This window comes from Oculina patagonica, chromosome 1, assembly GCF_052425735.1.
Source record: "Oculina patagonica isolate OP01 chromosome 1, crgOcupat, whole genome shotgun sequence".
Lineage (NCBI taxonomy): Eukaryota > Metazoa > Cnidaria > Anthozoa > Scleractinia > Oculinidae > Oculina > Oculina patagonica.
Window position 1 is genome coordinate 39,361,332 of NC_135758.1, and position 6,217 is coordinate 39,367,548.

Here is a 6,217-nt window from a genome sequence, read left to right on the forward strand (position 1 = left end):
CTTTTTGCCGCGCGGTATGATTATTTTTGTAGGGATATTAGTATTATCGAGAATAGAATGGAGACGCCGAACGTGAGAACAAACGATTAATTACAAAGCCACTTTCTGGTGTGCTAAAAACACACATACATCGAGTAAGGGCCACCAGAATACTTCCGTAAAAAATCATGATTTAAGAATAATTTTACGACTTAACCGTGAAGTTAAATTTTGGGATTATTTTATAGTTGTGTAATGTTATCTGTAACTTCTAGCTCGTACAGTAAAATTTCTTTTGAAATTTGATAAAAAAAAGTGTTCTTTTTTTCTGATATTGCCTTGGTAAGAAATTTGGCTGGCTACGGCACTGGTCGTTTGAAATTTTACGCAGTCTAAACACACAAAAATAAATTCAGATACTTGGAAATAAAGAGATTTGGCCAGGTTCGACGTTGGGATCATCCGCTGTTCAGTTTAGGCAAAATAAAACACCGCGTAATTTTTAGTTGTTTCCTGATAGGAATATATCCTTTCTTTAACAAAAAGAATACTAAACTCGATTTGACAAAAAGATTTTTGACAAAAAGATTTTTCTCGCCCGAAAAAGAAATTTTTGAACATTACATAGACGCGAGAGACGCGAGAGACATTTGAATTTTCAAGGGCGCACAGAAATTGGTAGCACGTACAGAGTGCACAGGGAATGGAATTGATCCAGTGTTCAAGGCCATTCGGCAGGGCTATTCCAATTTTAATTTAAGGCCCGTACGAAACGGAGAGTTAATGAGAGTTGACTTTCGTGAGAGTTTTCTTAACCTTTAATCGACTACGATCATCAACTTGTGCTGAACGAGAGAGAACTGTTATTGACTCTCATTAAAAATTTGCGCACGTTCAAAGTCGATGAGAGCGCATAAGAGTCATTGAGGGTGCATGTGAGTTTCAGGTCGAAGAAAGGCCTTTAGGTCGAAGGAGAGCGAGATTTTGAACTGTCATCAACTCGATCTCATTCTCTTTTGGCCCGGGCTTAAAGATCAGTGGCGGTTGCTGGATCCGGTAGATTGTGTAAGCCTTCTGGTTACGACATCTGCCGGAGAGTGTTGGGTGGAGTTAAAATGTTCCGCGACCGGGAAACTGGGTGCATTCTTTTGAACACTCTTCCAGTGTCTTGCCAAACAAAAAAAGCTCTGATACTTCGGCATGATACGCCAATATTAAACTAATATCTGCCGGATCAGTTTGGATCATCCAAACTGATCCGTGCAAGGCGTTTGCGCGTGCTTAGTTTAGTTTTTTTCTGTTTTAGGGATGAAGGGATTTCTAATCGCCACTGCATCCCGCGATGAGAGGTGGTTCGAACACATCGTCACCGGTTTCTACGTCTTCATCTTTGTAATCACAATTATCACCAACACGTTTCTCTTCATGGTATTTCTGAAGAACAAATCGTTCCGCGACCTCAGCACCTACCTGATTGTTCAGATGGCGGCAGCAGACGTGCTGTATCTGTGTGTCACCTGCTCCATTATCGCGATCAAGAACCTTGAGATTGTACTGAGCAGACCAGTCTGCAAGATCTTGCTTTATGTAGAGGGAGCGGCCAGGTTTGCTTCTTCACTGTCCCTGATGCTGATCAGTTTGGAAAGGTCTATGTCTGTGTGTTCACCGTCGTTGTGCTATACCATAAGAAAGATTTCAGGAGTCAAGAAAAAGGTGAGTGCGTAGGCTTCGCTTTGCTTTTTATCTCCTCCCTACATATATCATACATCACCCAGTTATTCACCTCTCGGATTTTAAGTGTAGCTACAAGAGAAGCTAATTTTTCCGATAAAGAAAATAAATAAATAAAATGTCCGAAAGAAGTTTTGGCGTACTTTAGCTTTAAACTCATTAAAGGACGTTTTTGCAGATGTATATCTGAACGAATGAAGTCCATACGTGGTGTGTTAACGATTGGATAACAAATTTCCTTGATCCTCGCTCCTGGTAGTGCAGAGACTTCTCGTCAAGAAAAATCCTACCCTCGCTCGCATTTCTACTCCAGTTTTGCCCTCTCTGTCAGGCCAATAACGATAACTAGACAGATCTCAGGGTCCCCCTTTTCCTATTCCGGTGCTGAACCTCTTTCTGTCACGCAAGGCTACGCTTTCGAAACGGGGACTAGGACTAGACTGTCTCTCCCTGGGTGTGTGTTGCACTTTTTAAACCCTTACCTTTACCTTAGATGTGCCACTGACGTGCCCATAATACCTTTCTAACTTATTTACCCTGCAGGCTTTCCTGAGTGTTGTTATCACCTCTCTGATCCTCCGCGTGGGTGTTCTCTTCGTGGCGTGCGATCCCGAGAAGTGGGCCCCGGGGTACAGAATTGCCGTGACAGTCGCCACTTACACCCTCCCCCTCGTGATTGAACTGGTCGCCTACTTCGTCGCCTACCACAATCTCAACCGAAGACTCAAGGCCTCCGCCGGAAGCAAACATGTCCTGTTGTTTATCAAAAAGTCCCTCAAGGTTTTCGTCTTGATTGCCGTAGTCTTCGCAGTCTGCACCCTGCCTTCTTCCATCCTGGTTATCCTGCAGTCGCTCCGCGTGTACACTCCCTCGTTTTTTGCCGGTTACGTGGGAGACATGATCGAGTGCATTCCTTGCGTTACAAATGTGATCTGTTACCTGTTCTGCAGCCCAAAGTTTCGCATGGAAATCAAAAAGTTGTTATCAGGTATGTTGTGTTTTGCACTTTCCTATACTCCCTGCTCAGAGAGAAACCAACGCATAAGTACCCCTTATTTTTGGCAACAGGCTGAAATGGTTATTGTATAGTGGTTGGGTCTATTGAGAAATCAGGTTAAACAGGGTCTTAAACAGGTTTATAAGTACAGAGAAAAACAATCATTCTCGTATAAAGTGTATGTTTTTTAACCTGTTTTAACTGGTGAATTGTCACTGTTCAGCCCTAAATAGCACTGGGAGGCCATAGGTTCGATTCCCTTGGGAACTCAGATTTTTTTCTCTGTCCCACGCTCGTTACAAATGGAACATTTCATCTTTCAAATCTTCCCCTTTATCAGCCCCTCACTAGGCTCCTGACAGTAAAAATACGAAAACTTTGCCAACGATGCTTCAACGATGATTTGCCAAAATCAGCACATGCTCCATCGATTGTATTATTCTAATTTCCCGTTCTTTTCAACAGTTTTCGGGCTATGCAAAACCAATCCAGTCACTTCTAAATCAGAGTCCGGGGACCCTGCTCAGGAAGGCGAAGGTGCTGAGACTGGCCAAGCTAGAAAGAACCGCGCCATCAACAAGGCCACGTTAAAACTGGATTGGGTTCTAGGCGATGATCCCTCCCATATAGTTATTCCAGGGTCCCCTCCTGCGGTAGATGCCCCGGTCTTTTTCGCAGCCGGTGATACAGTGGAAACAGGCCATGTAGTCCTAGAGACTATCCAAGAAAAGGAAGAAACAGCCCCCGCACGAGTGACCTCACGAAACTCTAGAGTAGCAACATGGCCGCGTGTGCGTCAAATCTTAAACGATCGTCACCCAATTGTAGATTTTCCCAATTATTCTTCGTCTGATTTTTCTGGGTCGACGTCGAACGGGTTGGACAGCGGGGCTTCCAAGTCCGCTTCGGTTGAAACGGGGCTGTCTACGATGACAACCGACAGTAGCTTGCCGAAGAATTCCGAGCAAGCTATAGTGAATGTCGATAAAGGCACTCAAACCGACTGCAACATAGGGGAAGAACAAGCAACGCTGCAAGAAGGTAGGTTAGGAAACAATACATATGTACATTAATATGTCGGCGTCTTTATATGCCTTTATACCATGTTACAGGTGGGCGCGATGGTCTGTGTTGTTTCCGGATCGCGCGGTCCGGGTTCCAGCCCGCGCCGGAGTCACTGTGTTATTTTCTTGGGAGGACACTTTACTCTCATGCACAGTTCTCTCTCCAGCTAGGTACCGACAAATGAAGGGGTAACCCTGCGACGAAGGGGAAGTAGAAATTCCCTCCATGCTACAGAAAACGGAGAAGTGCCAGCAACTATGGCCCGGCGAGGCTCGAGCGCAGACCTTAGTTTTACCTACATGTCACGATACAGAGTTCAATAGGAAAAAGTAAAAGGATTTTTATAAGTTAAACTTATCGTGAAGACCCCCCATCTTATGGTTTCATTTTCTTTTTATAACGATATGGTTATATTTCTTTTTTTTGCAGAATCGTCATGGCTTTGAGGTGGAATTATAAGAAGAGACGCTCCATATTCGTAACACTCGTGACCTTTATTTTAAATAGTTAGCCAGAGCGTGGGATTCTTGTTCAGCACAGTAATTTACTGAATTTAATGTTCAGCAGCGAATTTTAAGTAGACCATTTAGAGCCGATATTATATTTAAACGAAGTCTTAGTTAATTAGATCTGGTTTCATGACTGAATTGGCGTTTAACACGTGTCTCTCGGGCCATGACTGGAGGGGAAATTTGGGGCCTATTAGAAACTCTGGACACTGGAAAACTGGGCCTGCCGTATTTCCGTCAAAATGACAGGAAAACAGCAGTGAAAGTCGTTCAAAACCGTAAGGTCGCTAAAAATGATCGGAACTATAAATTGAGTCGTTTTAAGATCAATTCTAACGAGTGTGGTTATTGGTTTAAACCTAGTTTTAAATAATGACCTGTCCCTTAGTTAGTTAATACTTGATGCCAAGGGACTGCTAAATTTTGTACAAGGCCACGCGTAACTGCCGAAACGAAATTCAAACTAGAGAATCTCTGTGTTTATCTAAATACCGAAATCCTCCCGCTCCCTGGCACGTTCTCTCGTCTCCCTCCTCTGCGTTGGTGACTCGAAGGCCAAATACGCGAACAAAAACTATTCAACGCTGGCCCCTCAAAAACGCCTACATTGAAGTTTAGGATTTGCAATTTGCCAAAATCATATCACAATTCTAATATAGGGGTCAAGAAAGTGTCAATTGCTCTGGTTACCCGGCCCAGGATTTTGATGTTTTGATTTGATTTGCGCATAACGGTAGGAAACAATCGAGTCATCCTCGGCAAGTAATCGGTGCGATTTAAGTTGAAACGGTGCCAAAAAACGGCGCAGCAGAAGGTGTAAAACTTTTCCGATTTTGTTGATATTGTTTGTCGATGGGTACCCGAATCGAAAATGATTTTAAACAAGTGTTTGCCGGTAGGACTTGAAATTTTTTGACCAAGTGAACAAACATGGCACAGATCAACCTCATTAGCGCCCTGGGAAGAGGTTGAGTACAGATAACATTGTTTAACAATTGCTTCAGCTTATAAAATTAAATTAAGTTCATTGGAAATATAAAGTATATCGGTTAGATATGTGTCTATGTTGTAAGTCAATAAAGAGTTGTTCAAATTAAATGCTCAATTGAGATTGCATTATACTACATTGATGTGAATTTATATTGGTCTCCCTCTTTTACCGCTAAAAAATAAAGCCGGTCATACTGGGTTAAGGTCGGTTTATTCTCTTTCATGGGTGGTCCACTTGAGTAATGACCTTATGTCCCCACCCAGTTGCCCGTCTTGGGCCAATATACGTTGCTAGATCAAAAGTACTACTGACTTAAATAGCCCCTTCCATCGATATCGTAAAATGACCTATTTATCAAATTCTTGGTTTTATCGAGAACGTCGTTAGACACGTTAGTACCCGTACAAGCTGTGCTTAATGTAACTGACGTATTTACTCCACTTTTCAGTTTTCTACCTTTTGCCGTCGTGCCTTGAATTGGCAGATTCAAAACATCTACCGGGAAATTAGAAATTATGCACTGCAGCTTTAAGAATTATAAAGTAAGAACTGCTCAGAAGGAGGTTATTCTTATATTCTTTTCTAAATATAAGCGTTTTGTTAAAAGGAGGTGCCTAATCTATTACAATGGGCTCCTGAAGCCACTCATTGCCCCTGTCCGCCGCTTTGAGCGTTCACGAAAGAAGCAGCTGTATTCGAAAGCTAGGAAAATTGGGGCCAAGAAAATCTTTGTTTTTATGCTACGATAACTCAAACTTCCCCACTCCATAAAATCCAATACCCAACAGTCTAACGTAGTAATTTATTGCCATCCACAAAAAAGATTACTCTTACACGCCTTGCATGCCTATATTTTTTTGACGGCTACACTATGATTGGTTCTAAATGACAAATATGTTTTTCAAAGGAGAACCTCTGAACTATAGTGGGCTCAATAATGGTAAA